Raw genomic sequence first — 14,860 nt, 5'->3', positions numbered from 1 at the left:
TACATGTTTTAAGGCTACAATTTTACCAGAAATACGGTTGTACGGTTATTTTAGCTCTAAAGCAAGTCATTTCGGAATTACCGCTTCTGAAAATTTTCTACTTATGCCTTTAGGGGCTAAGCTCGCGTTTTGTGGAAGCGAGTGAGATTTTTGTTGCAAAATTTGATTACTATTTCAGATACTAATGATAATAAAATTATTTTAAAATATTAAATTTTTGAAAAGTAATGTTTGAAGCACATTTCATATTGTGCTAACTTTAGAATATTTTCTGCAAGCCTATGTACTTTGTTGTTTTTTGAGTCAATAATTTATTGAAGAAAGGTAATATTTGGAGCGTTCAGAGCACAATGAATCCAAATCCATTTTCAATAAAGTTCGGTTTTGCTCACCAAATGAATTCTATTTCAAAACGTAATATCTTCGCAGTCAAAAGTCCAAAGCAAATGTAACTAAAACGACGCGAAATGGTGTAATAGTTTCATACGACAGCCGTTAAATAGGGGCATCAGTGGGACTGGAGGGCAACCGCCCCCATCCCCACTCTGAATTTCAAATTTTGGGGGCAGTAAGGCAGTTTTAAAAATCTTTTGATAAGCAAACTCTAACCGAACAAGCCTTACACGAATAAATACGGAGAACATGATGATTTAAACTGAAAAGTTGCTTAGGTCATATTTCCAGAATTTTAAGCAGGCTCGAAACTCGAAAGTAGATCCACCTTTGAAATCCTTGGCCCAAAAAATATACAAGAGAGTAATCTAGGACCATAGCTACTTACGGCCAATGGAAATTGGGCCCTGGTCCTTTCATACAAGGTTTGCCAAAGTGTAAAGTTTTAAAGAAAATTTAGAACCGAGATGAGGAAGATTAACGAAATAAAATTTTCATAATATAATGAAAAAGAAATTGATGATACAAAATTAATTCTTACCTGAAGTTTTCAGTTGCATCTCAACCACAGCACTGACGTTAGAATCATCAGATGCAATTTTCGGATCAACACTTTTACCACTTGTTTGGGTTTACAGTTTTTTTTTTTTTCTTCACAGCATTACATTCTTCACAATGATTCTTCATTTTTTGAACTAAACTAATCATTTCTTTCTTACATGTTTTGCAACAAGCTCGTATGGGCGTTTTCTTATCTGATTGAGTCTGAGTTACGGTACTTTAATAAATTTGTCCAAATGATGTATTTTTTCTTCCCGTAAAACTCATGCTAAACGATTCCAAGTTGTACAGAGACTGATAACCAATATGTACTGTATCAACGATTGCCTGTGATATTTTAATTTCAGAACCGTAATTTAGCAATTAACAATTTGTTTGTTTCCTGAATACAACACAAAAATTTGTTTCCACTATAATTCTTTTGTTTATTTTTTTAAATATCAGTTCTACAAGTAGTCCAACCTTTGACTACGACACTTTCTCGCAAGTTAACTGAGAAGCATTTAAACAATACAATAAACGTTAAAAACAAGGGGGGAAAAAAAGAGACATAATAAATTGTAGATCACCACATTGACCTGATGAAGCCAAGAGAAATCAAAACATTCACATGGGAAGAAAATAGTCTTCTGAATGGGGAGCACTTTATCACAATTTTCTTTCTCTGGCAGATTTTTTTTTTTACAAAAATAAAATAAAATAAAAATAAACATATGTTTAAAACAAGTCTTAAAAAATACACGTGTTTAAAACAAAATGTTTAAAACGTATGCAAAATTAGTTTTAAACAAAATCTATTGTTTAAAACAAGTTTTAGTCATTTGTTTTAAACAAAACAATCCTGTCTGATATCGCTTATTTTCGGTCATTTTTATATAGTCTATCTCCCTCCTCCTCCTCCCACAAGTTGCGGGATTGGATTTGGATTTAAACGACATCGGAAGTATCACTGTTCATCTCAACGACCCCGATAACTATGGATTCGTCATTAATATCTGTCATTTGCGATCTTTTTTTTTTTTTTAAATATTTCCCCCTCCTGTAAGTTGCATCGTCAAATTGAAATGATAAAAACCATCCCAGACTCAAACCTCATCTATGTTGGAAATTTGATCGAGATCGGTCAGGTGGTTCAAGAGGAATGAAGTGACAAACATAGTCACTTTCATTTATATATACGGTATATATATATATATATATATTTACAGATAGATAGATAGATAGATAGATGCGATCTGTAGTTAATAGTGAATTTTTAAGAAGTTAGGTTTACTAAAGCTTCTTTATATATTTAACCTTTACGACCGTGTGTATCTGTTCTTCCGTTCAGGAATCACCATCAATTTCGGCCAACTTGTAAAGAGTCAAAGGAATTATTAATCGAGTTCATTGATCAAAGTGATGTTCTAACCGGAAGTTGTAGAAATCAATCATTTCCGGTTTTAACATTGATCACTGTAAAGAAAAAATGGTAATATATACGTATATAGCGAGGAGTAGTTTCCTGCAGTTGAAAAGTGTCCAAGGATACATTTCATCTATATTCTTAGCTCTCTACTGAAACCGAAAGTGATACAAATTTATTACAACTTCCGGTTTTAATATTGATCTAGATAGAAAAGAAACGATAAGAGAAAGACAATATCTTTTTTTTTGAGTCGATTTAGTATTTTACCATCTCTCTTAACACTTTATTCAAACCAGAAATGGCAAAAATCAACCACTTCCTTTTTTAACGTTGATTGCTATAGAGTTAAAAAGCTACTAGATAGCGAGAAGTTTTTTTCTTCAATTAATTAAAAACGTTTCAAGAATATATTCCATTTCAACTCTAATATATCTACTTACCTTAAGTGACCTAAATTTGCTGCCAATTCCAGTTTTAATATCAATTGAGAAAATATCACTTCATATGACTCAAACTTCTTCACGTGGTGTACACGTGGTATTACTACTCGTTTTTAACTGTGTTTTGTTTTTAAATTGTGTACTAAATCATCTGGAAATCGTTTAGGTGAGAATTGTTCTATATTGTTCTTGTTTCTATGGGAGTCTCCTATGGTTACTCTATTCACATCCGGTGGGCGGTGGCCCCGTGTAGCGTAGTCGCTAACGCTCTCGTCTTCGGTGCGAGCGGTCCCGCGTTCGATTCCCGGTGGGGTTACTCGGTCGAAAAAGTGCAACACTCTTTTTCAGGTCAGCCGCCCCCAATGAGGTTTCCCTGGATTTTCCTTATTCACGCACCAGGCAAATCCCGCGGTGGTACCTAACTTATAGGTCCCAGGCCGCTTCCTTCGTTCCCTTTCCCCGGATTATGTACTCGCCGAGGGACATCATCGCTCAAAAAATCGTGAAGGGCTAAATAGCCTTAGATGCCGAAAGCCCAGAAATCTAAATCCTAAATCTATTCACATCCAGTAGCATCATTTAAAGTTCCGCCAGAATGGTGCAATATTGTCCACCGACATAAGATTTTCACATTTGTATTAGTATATTAGTACACAAATTATTAAAAAGCATGTGTCTCTCTAACTCTGGGTGGACAATTACCTCCCTGCCCTCCCTAGATGACGCTCATGCTCACATCATCCTTAGGGTTACCATATTTTCAGGTTATAACAACGGAGTTTTGAACAAATTATTTTTATGATACAACTTTCACATTTTTTCTTTGTCACTAACTTTCTTCAGGAATCTTTCTTATTTATGACACTCTATCTATACATCCGATTGTTATGTATTTCAAGTTAGATCAGTATATTCAATAGGTGCCAACAAGATGGGTACTCCGGAGTTCAAGCACCTATTAGAAATTTTTAATCGGTATTCAGCATACATTGAATTTTTGCATTGGAATAAATTTTAAATTTACAATTTTATGCAGGGGACAAAAAGGGAGAATCTAATGTGATCTTTGCTTATGAAGATAATCTAGTCTCTCTATATAATTAAACGGTGCAATCTTAAAAGTATGATATCATTCAATCGACTAAGTTCTTTTTCAGTTTGAGATAATAGCAATAATAATAATAATAATAATAATAATAATAATAATAATAATAATAATAATAATAATAATAATAATAATAATAATAATAATAATAATAATAATAACAATATATAAACATGACAAAGTAATTTTGTAGAATTATTTCTTTAAATAACTTGAAGTTTGATCCCATCTATTTGTTTTTAAAACTGAAAAAAAAAAAAGTGTTTGCATAAATTGAGTTCCTACAATATTCAAGCCAGTATGTTGAGTATTTTTTAGTTTTCACTCAAGTTGTTCTCAGATGTTTTGTAGGATTGGTTGTAATCGTTATTATTTGAATATTTTTCTCCCGTTTTTCTTTTTATAATATTGTTTGCTTGTGTTCGCTTAATAATCTTTCACGCCCCTCAGCAGAAGCCCTTCAGTTTGGGAACCACTGCTTTGTTGGATCTGTCAAGAAAAAGTAGAATACGAGGTTTTGTGAGAATCGAAGTTCGAGTATTCATGGAAAAAATTAAAAGTTAGAGTTGCCATACGTCCTCTTTTTAAAGATTATCCGGCCGTTTTTATTTATGTATGTATGTATTTATTTATTTTAAAAAAAATAGCGAAATGTCCTCATTTTTGGATGTACACACAGACTACTTCAACTTAGAATTAATGATATAAGGTTGCACAAAAACCAGGTAACTAAAAAGAAGCCTTTGCCAATAGTTTTATAGCTTGAGAGGGCCAATAAAGTTCGGAAATCCTGCACCATGAGGTTGTTATCGGCATCATTAAAGGTACATAATATAAGGGTGGGCCATAAGTCCCTTACCACTCCTTGTAAAATCCGTGTTCGTGGAAAATAGTGAACAACAACCATGTAGTAACCTAGTAAGCTGAGGGGGAAGTCGGATTGTGATGGTGACCAAATGGCGGCATCTTGAAAGCCGCCATCTTGAATTCACGTCAAGATTTTTAAATGTGAAGATGGTCATACAGCAAATCATTTTAGGATAGAATTTAAAGACAAACACAATGGTGAAATTGGTTTGTTGATATCTTAATGTGTTCAAAAGTTACAGGCATTTCAAATTGCTAATTTTACCGTACTGTTTCTGTTGTTGCAGGTGAATAATTATGCCGCTAACGACAGCAGAGAGGAAGGAGTTGATCAGGGCATGGGGATGAAGGAGCTCAAGGGCTGTAGCAGTTGAATTCAATGCCAGGCACCCAGATCGAGATCCTGTGTCCCATGTTAGTGTCGCCCAACTCTTCCAGAAGTTCATGGATACTGGTTCCATAGCAGATAAACCCATGTGTGGAAGACGCACGACTGAAACAGATGAAGCCACATCAGTAGCAGTGCTGGCATCTGGGAATTTTGGTAAATTCTGGGAACTTTAGTGAGGATGTTCCCTCCTAATATATCTGGATAAAATATTGGCTTTGTATGTTGGTTAAGTATAGCGTTCTTTTTGAGCAACGAGGCTATATGAGACGTGGACCTATAGGTTAAGATGTAATTCTTAAATGCTCTCTCACCAGGAATCTAACCCGAGATCCCATACCCAGCAATGTGCGCACTAGCCAGTAGACCTGCTGAAACAGTCTAACATTTGTGTTTTTCTCTTTCCTTTTATATGGCTGTATCATACAGGATATTAACCAGGACAGGATTAACCCATCTGGAGGTCCGGACGCTAGAAAAAAATATTTGGCCCCTGCTGACTTCACTTAATACATATCTGGGAAAGTACAGTAGGAAAGTTAAGGAAATATGTTTCATATTTTTGGTCATAATTTATTTTATGATGTTGATTGTATCTTGTATGATACTTTTTAGACAGCCAATTGAGATTTTGATCAGAGTGGATGCCCCCGTTCACCTGGAGGCCCGGAGGTGCAGCACCCCCTAAGTCCCCCCTTAATCCGGTCCTGATGTTAACTAAAAAAGAAAATGAGAATTTCGTTCACAGTATCTCATCAAGAAAAGCATCTCACTTCTCTTCATTAGCAGATAATTCTTGCATATTCCCCCTTCCGTCCTTCCAGTTTTCTCTCTTATCGACTACGTAACTATGCTTCAGAAAACTGTGTAACATTTTCTTTAACATCCACTGCTTCATTTAAGCTTCTATACGGCCATCTACTTTATTGAATGCGCTGTGCTGTACAAAGGCTATTGAACTATTGTTGCTTCGTAATCCCAATGATCACCACTCCCACAAATAGCTTCATTGATGAATCTTAACGGAAACGCCCTCTGAATGCATGTTCTTTCACCTACACGCTACTGCATTTGGCGTGAGTGTATGTACAGTACATGGGATGTGCCTAGACAGATATGTTCCTGGCACACCCTGGTCTTTGACAACAAAGTGTACATATGTTCAATGAAGGAAACAAGAAAGAAGAAAAAAAAAGAACTTTTGAAAGACACTGCAGAATGGATGGTTATCTAGTAATTAAATTTGTCCAATCGATCTATCTTAATTATACACCTGACCAGAGAACGGAAGGTAAGAACTCTCTGACTGCTCCTTTCTGTTGATGAATTATGTATGGACGGAAGTTCCATTTTCTTGATTATCTTTGGCTGCCCCTATCTTCATAAATACACACACATAAGTAGAATAGACCATCCGTGATAGATCATCAATAGCAGTGACTATGATAAATTGGTAGTTGACAATTCTAACTCTCAAAAAGCAAAGGAAATTCTATTCCCAGCCTTCGAAAGGTTTAAGCCGACCAGTAGAGGGATTTAAATTGATTAATGTGTGGTCAGCGCATAGTCGTCTTGTTTTCTCAGCGATTACTCATTTAGGTACTCATCATGCTGCTTGGCTTTAGTAATCTCATGAGAATCAATGAATACACCAATGTAGGGCGTTGGTTCGATTTAGTCTTGCAGCTCCTTCCAGAATTCCAGGGTATTCCTTTGTCATTAATTGTGTTCTGACGGGTTCTGGTTACACCATAGGATTCGATACTGGTAGTATCGGGGGAGTGTAGCAAGCTTCCGTTAATGATACGATGGCGACTAGTTGCTAGGAAGTTCCTTCCATTAATAGGTATGTAACTGGAGAGAATCCGCGGTCTATAGCACAGGTGATGGACCAAGAGAAGATTCGCTAAGGAGGAAGGTCCATAAACCGCGAGAGTCGAATTTTGATGAAAATGAGTGACAAGATTCAGTTCGAGTTGCTAATCAACGTAGTAATAGTCACTCGATGCGCAAATATGAGCTCATCCGTGGCTAAGCGGTTAGCGTACGCGTCTTTGGCGTGGGAGACCTGGGTTCGATTCCCGGCGGGAGCTTATGTGGTTCGGATTCCACGTTAATCAGTAGGTCCACGTCTCATATAGCCTCACTGCTGAAAGGGACGCTAAACTAAAATCAACTCAAAAAATCGATGCGCAAATGCTTCGTTGAGCTGCTACACCGACGCCAACTTAAAATCAGATAGGCAAAGTCCAAGAATACCCACTTGGCACAAAAATGAAAAAGCTTTTGATAAATCTGACTTCACCATTGTAAACTGGGATAGAGCATCTACATGTGGGGGTACTTCCAATGCATGATCGCCATCTTGACAGATGCCATATTGAATCGTGGTCAAATATATTAAACGGCAAGGGTCATGTGGGGTATCAAATAACACTGGAATTTACTCCTGAATCCATTTCCGTAAGCAAAGTTTACATATCTCTTTTCACTTCAGAGTTAAGAGCTTTCTCACCCAGAGGAGCATATAAAAACTGTGCGAGTTAGATTTGTATTATAAAATGCGGTCTGCGAACAGTTGCAGGGTTTCAACTAATGCAGTAGTAGTCACTTGATCTACAATAGCCACTATACCAATCAAGTTATAACGACTCACCAAGGGTAGTCGTCAACCTGGTTCGATCGTTGATATATGACTCTCGAGTGGTAGTAATAATTTGCATGTAAAAATATCTTTAATAATTATACATATTATTATTCTCACCTTTTCTATCAAAATTATAAAGTCGATGAACGGTATCAAAGGGTTTATTAGTTGATACACTTTTATGTATTCTTATTCAAAACGTCATGCACACATATAAGATGATTAGGTATCCATAAACAACTACATAGCAACTAACTACATAACACTATCCCATAATATATTTTTTTACATATATTAAAAACATTCTTCTTTTGTTATTATTAAATTAACATTCTATTAAGTATATTGCTTATGTATGAGCACTTTCTGCCCAAGGTGCAGGTAATTATTAATCTATCCAAAGTATTTCGTTATATAAAATGTCGCCCGACAATTGGACTGAATATAAAAGTCATAAGCAAGCTTGGCTTTTATCTTCAAGAACCACTGGTCCGATTACAATAATGGTCTTACATTACATATGTTCATCACATTTTGATCACCCCTCGTATGTATCTTCATTACATATCATAGATATAGATACATTTATAACAAATCTTTCATTTCATTAATACTTATTTTTTTATTACATTAATTATATTTATTTCATTATCATTCATTACATTATTATTATTATTTTATTATTAAAACGTCGTCGCCTATTTATTTAATCTTTGAAGGGTGCGAAGTCAAAATCGTAAGAAACAAACGTGAGTTACCATTATCCAGGGCGCATTATATAATAATTATATTAGGTGATATTTTAAAATAAACATTGGATCAATAAGGCATCAAAATATAGAAGAATTTCATTCAAGATAGTCGTTGAATAATTAACTTAATAGAATGAATCTTATACTTAACATAATCTTTGGCAGTTAAGTTTTCAACACAAGTCAATCTAATATAAATAATCTTTGCTTTTAATCAATTATGAATCGAATTATAATTCCTCATATTGCCTGTATAGCGAAGTTATAAGAATTGTTTTCATTATTGATATTAACACATAAACTTAAAAATAAAAGTTCACAAGAATCTATAACTGATATGGGTTTAACCTAATTTCTTTAACGGTAATCAGCTTACATTCGTACTTGCATATGATTCTAATAAAGTACATTGTACTGCACAATCATGATTAGGTTCAACAATATGTTGTTTCATGTATTTCATCGTGATTCTGATTTTGATACGTAGTGCCATCTCTTGACCTCCAATTACGTCTATCCATGTAGTTTGTTGTATTCCTGGAATTTCGCCATACATTCCGTCTATTTTTAAACCTGTTTTGATTATATGATCTAACGTAAGGATTGCTACGATTAATTAGGTTAGGCGTATTCCCTACGTAACTTTGCTTATTTTGCTCGTTTTGATTGCTAGAATTCACTCGGCTTAGGTTGTGTTCCGTATCGTTCACACTTCTGATATTTAGATTCCGAACAGGTACAAAATGATCTGAATTATTCTTATTTTTACCTACTCCTGCTTGTTGACTCATAGCATGATATTGAGTTTCATAGCATTGGACAAGCATTAATAAATGGTTGAAACTCATACACTGTGTAGAAAACAAGATCTGTTGTAACTTAAATGGGAGCAAATTTCGAATCGATGCTATTATTCTAGATTCCGATTGCAAGGGATTAACGACTTTTAATTCGTTGTATGTATTTACAACAAATTCAACAACAGATTTGTGAAAACGAGGATTGAAATGTTGATTTCTAATGGTGGCATCTCTATTTGCAAGCAAAAAGTCATTTTCATAATTCGCGATCAATGCCGCTTTGAATTCCTCATAAGTATTGATGTGATCACGTACGGCTTTAAACCATAAAGAACATGGTGGGAGTAGTACATGAGGGATTAATTTCATATATTGTGATCTATCTATACACATTATATTGCATTCGTCCTGAAATTTTTCCAAGAAAGAAGTAGCGTTCTCATTACATTTACCACTGAATTTACTCATAGCCCGTATTTCACTCATCTTAACACTTAACTTTACCTTCCTTTTATCATTCCGCGTACTTATTGGGTGACAATTCCTATCCATGACGTGATGTGTCGTTGCACCATCCCTTTTCCGCCCATCTGTCCTCTTCGGATGAATTTCTTCCAAAATAATATCCTCATCAGACACAGGTGAAGGCGAAGTCATCTCTGGTGAGTGGGGAAAATTCAAGCGATCACTACCCATATTATCGTGGTATGTGTTGTCCTTAACCTGTAGCGTTCTAATTTCTTCCTGTAGAGTAGCTATCAATTGCGTATTTACACGTATGTTGTTAGAATTATTGATGACCTGAATCTTTTGCTGTTGAACAGAAGATTCTATTACTTCTAAATCCTTTTTTACACCACTGATTTCTTGGATTTGGTGGTTGTGCTTATCCTGACAATCCTCGGATATTCTTTTTAACTTTTCCTCGAAGTGCGAGGTGATGTCATTCATCGCCTGGACAATTGACTGTTTCGTTTCATCTGACTTCTGTTCCATTCGTCTACTTAATTCCTCGTATTGCTTGTTGGATTCTTCAGACTTCTGTTCAATCTTCTGTTCTATCGTCTGCTTCAATTCCTCTTATTGCTTATTGGATTCTTCAGACTTCTGTTCTATCTTCTGTTCTATCGTCTGCTTTAATTCGACCAAATTTTGTTTCATGGCTTCAAAATCGTCCTTTCGACATTGTTCTTGCCGCTGTAAGGTTAGCAAGATTCGTTCTTCGAATGTCATTCCTGGTGCTACACTATGTTCACCGTTATCACCATCATTGGATTCATTTCCCATTGCCTCACCGTTCATTTTTCTTATAATTATTTTACCACTTCTCAGTCTTGTAAAATTTGTATTCATTAACTTTATTACAAAAGTAAATTCACCCTTACTTTGCTTCGGGATATGAATTTATAGCAAGTCCCGGGTGAGGTAAACCAAAATTTTTATAACGACTCACCAAGGGTAGTCGTCAACCTGGTTCGATCGTTGATATATGAATCTCGAGTGGTAGTAATAATTTGCATGTAAAAATATCTTTAATAATTATACATATTATTATTCTCACCTTTTCTATCAAAATTATAAAGTTGATGAACGGTATCAAAGGTTTATTAGTTGATACACTTTTATGTATTCTTATTCAAAACGTCATGCACACATATAAGATGATTAGGTATCCATAAACAACTACATAGCAACTAACTACATAACACTATCCCATAATATATTTTTTTACATATATTAAAAACATTCTTCTTTTGTTATTATTAAATTAACATTCTATTAAGTATATTGCTTATGTATGAGCACTTTCTGCCCAAGGTGCAGGTAATTATTAATCTATCCAAAGTATTTCGTTATAAAGTCTTGATTCTAGCGAGAGAAATCGTTAATTAAAATTGAAATGCCTATAGTGGAAAATGGAATAGTAGCACTGCAACAAATTAGACCTATTTTGAAGCGCGATGGAATAGACTGGTGGACGGTGAAACGCACGTTTAATAGTACTGACTAGCAGAAAATGCCATAGGGATTGTCGGATTTATATTAGAAAAATAATATAAACTGTTCCACATAAGCAAAAATTAACCTATTAACCTTTTGCTCTTTAGTTGTGATGATGGAGATCCATAACGAAGTGGTTAGCACACAGCATCGTACAGCAGTACAAACACTTACCAAATGCACTTTCGTCACAATCTTCATGACCGAAGACACTATTCCCTATTCACAATATTATCTCCATAGCATTTGTAAATGAGCCAACTATATTGCCCTTGTGACGTATCTGCATTTCTGCCATGCATACGCAAGCTTGTCCTTTAGAACTGGCGCACAAAATTGATGATACACGACCGAATGCTTTTTCATTAAGTAAATTCTCTTATGTAACTTCGGTGTACCACAAACAATGAACTACTAAAGAACGATTGGTTATACCTCAACAAATCAAAAGATATCAAAGCCAAATTTCATTTACAACAATTCTAAATCTAACATTCTTTTACTACACAATTGCCATTGTAATTGAGAGACGTTCATTTTACTGGCAGTTATTCGAAATTGTGGCTGTAATAGAAAATTCTGCCAAGTGTAAAGTCCGCAAAGGGTATACATGTGTGAACATACCCTTTGGTATTCTCTGCTAGTCAGTACTTTTAAACGCGTGTTTCATCGTCCACCAGTCTATTCCATCGCACTTCAAAATAGGTATAATTTGTTGCAGTGCTGCTATTCCATTTTTCATTACAGGCATTTCAATTTTAATTAACGATTTCTCTCAGTAGGCTCAAGAACTGATTCGTATAGTGGCTATTGTTCATCACGTGACTACTACCACATTAGTAAAACCCTGCAATTGCTCGCAGACCACATTTCATAACACAAACCTAACTCACACAATTTTTATATGTTCCTCTGGATGTAAGAGTTCTTAACTCTGACGTGCTATTTCATACCCCACATGACCCCGTTGCCATTTAATATATTTGACCACAATTCAATATCGCGTCTGTCAAGATGGCGATCATGCACTGGAAGTACCCCCACATATAGATGCTCTATCCCACTTTAAAATGGTGAAGTCAGATCTATCAAAAAATTTTCATTTTTGTGCTAAAAGGGTATTTTCGGCCATTGCATATGGGATTTCAAGATGGCGTCGGTGTAACAGCTCAACGAAGCATTTGCGCATCGAGTGACTATTACTACGTTGCTTAGCAACTCGAACTGAATCTTGTCACTAATTTTCATCAAAATTCAACTCTCACGGTTTACGGACCTTCCTCGTAAGTCTCTCACCATCTCAAATTGCAACCGGACAGCGAGCTCTTCCTGATTTCACGAAACTCTTTGGTTGTATTGAACTTTGCCGAATTGTGGTCAAACAGTGAGATATTAGGTACGTAGTGATATTATGACGTCTTTCGGCACTACTAGGGAAGTAAGCTTGTTTACATTAGCTCTCCAGTGCTGATGCCGGTAGACTTCTATCCTTTATCCCCTAGATCCTTTCTCCACCTGTCCTTTCTCCATCAGTAGATATTCCATTACATTTCTTTGTAAGTGCTAGTAACTACCCTAGGAGTAAAAAAAGGGTTGTTTTAGGCAATGGTTGTGATGCCCAAACATTTATTCCCACCAGTGATTACTTCTTGGAGGACAAAATAATGTTCTGATAATCAGGCGTTTTGTGATTATTCACTCCATCCTCAGATTGGTGGTAGTAGAAATCCTAAGTTATCAGGTGTGCACCGTAGTAAAGCCTAATAACAACCCATGGTAGATACTCGAGTTTCGTGAGCAATACTAGTTAACCCAAGCCTCAGAGCTGTAAATATACACTTTTAGTGCTACTTATTTGATTAGAAATATTGAAATAATAATGATATACATAATGATTATTCGAATCTATCCTACATGGGTATATACAAATGAAAGTGGCTATGTTTTTGACTTCATAACTAACCACCCTACCCATCTCGATCAAATTTTCAATAGATGAAGTTCGCGCCTGGGTTGGTTTTTATCATTTCACTTTGACGGTACAACGTATAGGAGGAAGAGGGGGAGATATATATAAAAATAAATAAAAATTAATAACTCTGAACCACGCAACCGATTTCGATCAAATTTGATACATGAATGAGGTTCGGGCTAGGGATGGTTCTTATCATTTCACTTTGACGATACAACGTATAGGAGGAAGAGGGGGAGATATATAAAAATAAATAAAACTTAATAACTCTTGAATACAACACCGACCTAGATCAAATTTGTTATATAAATAAGATTAGGGCCTGGGATGTTTTTCTCAACATTTCAGTTTGACGGTACAACGTAGAGAAGCGGAAGATATTTAAAAATGATCGAAAATGACCGATATTAGTGTCGAATCCATAGTTTTTGGGGTCGCTGAGACAAAGAGTGACACTTCCGTTGTCATTTAAATCCAAATTCATCCGTTTATGTCCAAAATGAAACGTATTCTCTCCGTACGAAGAACAGATATTCTGCTAGTATATTTGCTAGTATATTATATGTATGTTATTATATGGTTATTAATTTTCAGGCCTAGATATATCTATTTTATATATGACATAATGTTTGTATTTTAATTGTATATTCTATTTAGAGAACATGAACTATATTGAGCTTTTTTTATTATTTTTCTTCTTAGTTACACAGATAGTGATTAACAATTATTTTTCAAAAAGCAGTGAGTAAATGGCGAAATTAGACAGGCAGGGAGTAAAGGGGGCGAGCAGCTAGTTATTAGAGTGTAGGCTCTATACGTTTTCCAACTTATTACGCAATATATTCCAATAATAAATACGGTTTCACTGTTGTTACATCACACCGTTGGTGAATCTCTTGTAACGTAGAAAGATTCTGACAACTTCTAAGTGAAATTAAGAAAACAGTCAGGGCATAAAATTTTACATATACATTCACAAAACGAGACCAGAAAGAATTCTCCGATAATCGAGACGAGATAAAACCTAAAGAAAAATACATTTTTCGTCTCGTCTCGTCTGGAATACTACTCGCAGTCGAGTGCCTATAATCTCCCTGGAGTTACGACCTGAAGAAAGTTGTTGAAAACCTGATAACGGTTGGTTAGTTGATCAGCAGTATACCACCTCCCATTGCAGTTACTTCTGGCTCTCTAGAAAGGATTTCAATGCCTCTCAATTCAAGATGTTCAGCCAAGACAGAAAGATCGAATTCCGCACCTCGTGCATGGCGTACAAGGCATGCGTGCTAACGATTTGTCTGCCAAAATAAGAACTTAGAGAGGTTCCAGTCAAATATGCAGTCAATACTCCCTAGCATATGCTTCATGGTAGGATTCATTTACTTTGTTAATTACTGTGTTCTAACAAGAAACTAATGAAGAACAGAATCTATAACTACAGTAAGATCGAATCCACTAATTAGGATTGAATGCAAGTACTTCAATCTTGAGAGCTCCTTGGTGACTATGCATTTAACATAAACGCC

The sequence above is a fragment of the Thermobia domestica genome, chromosome 18 (genome assembly GCF_964235325.1).
Source record: "Thermobia domestica chromosome 18, izTheDome1.hap1.1, whole genome shotgun sequence".
In the NCBI taxonomy this organism is placed as follows: Eukaryota; Metazoa; Arthropoda; class Insecta; order Zygentoma; family Lepismatidae; genus Thermobia; species Thermobia domestica.
Note: the sequence above shows the minus strand (reverse complement) of the source record.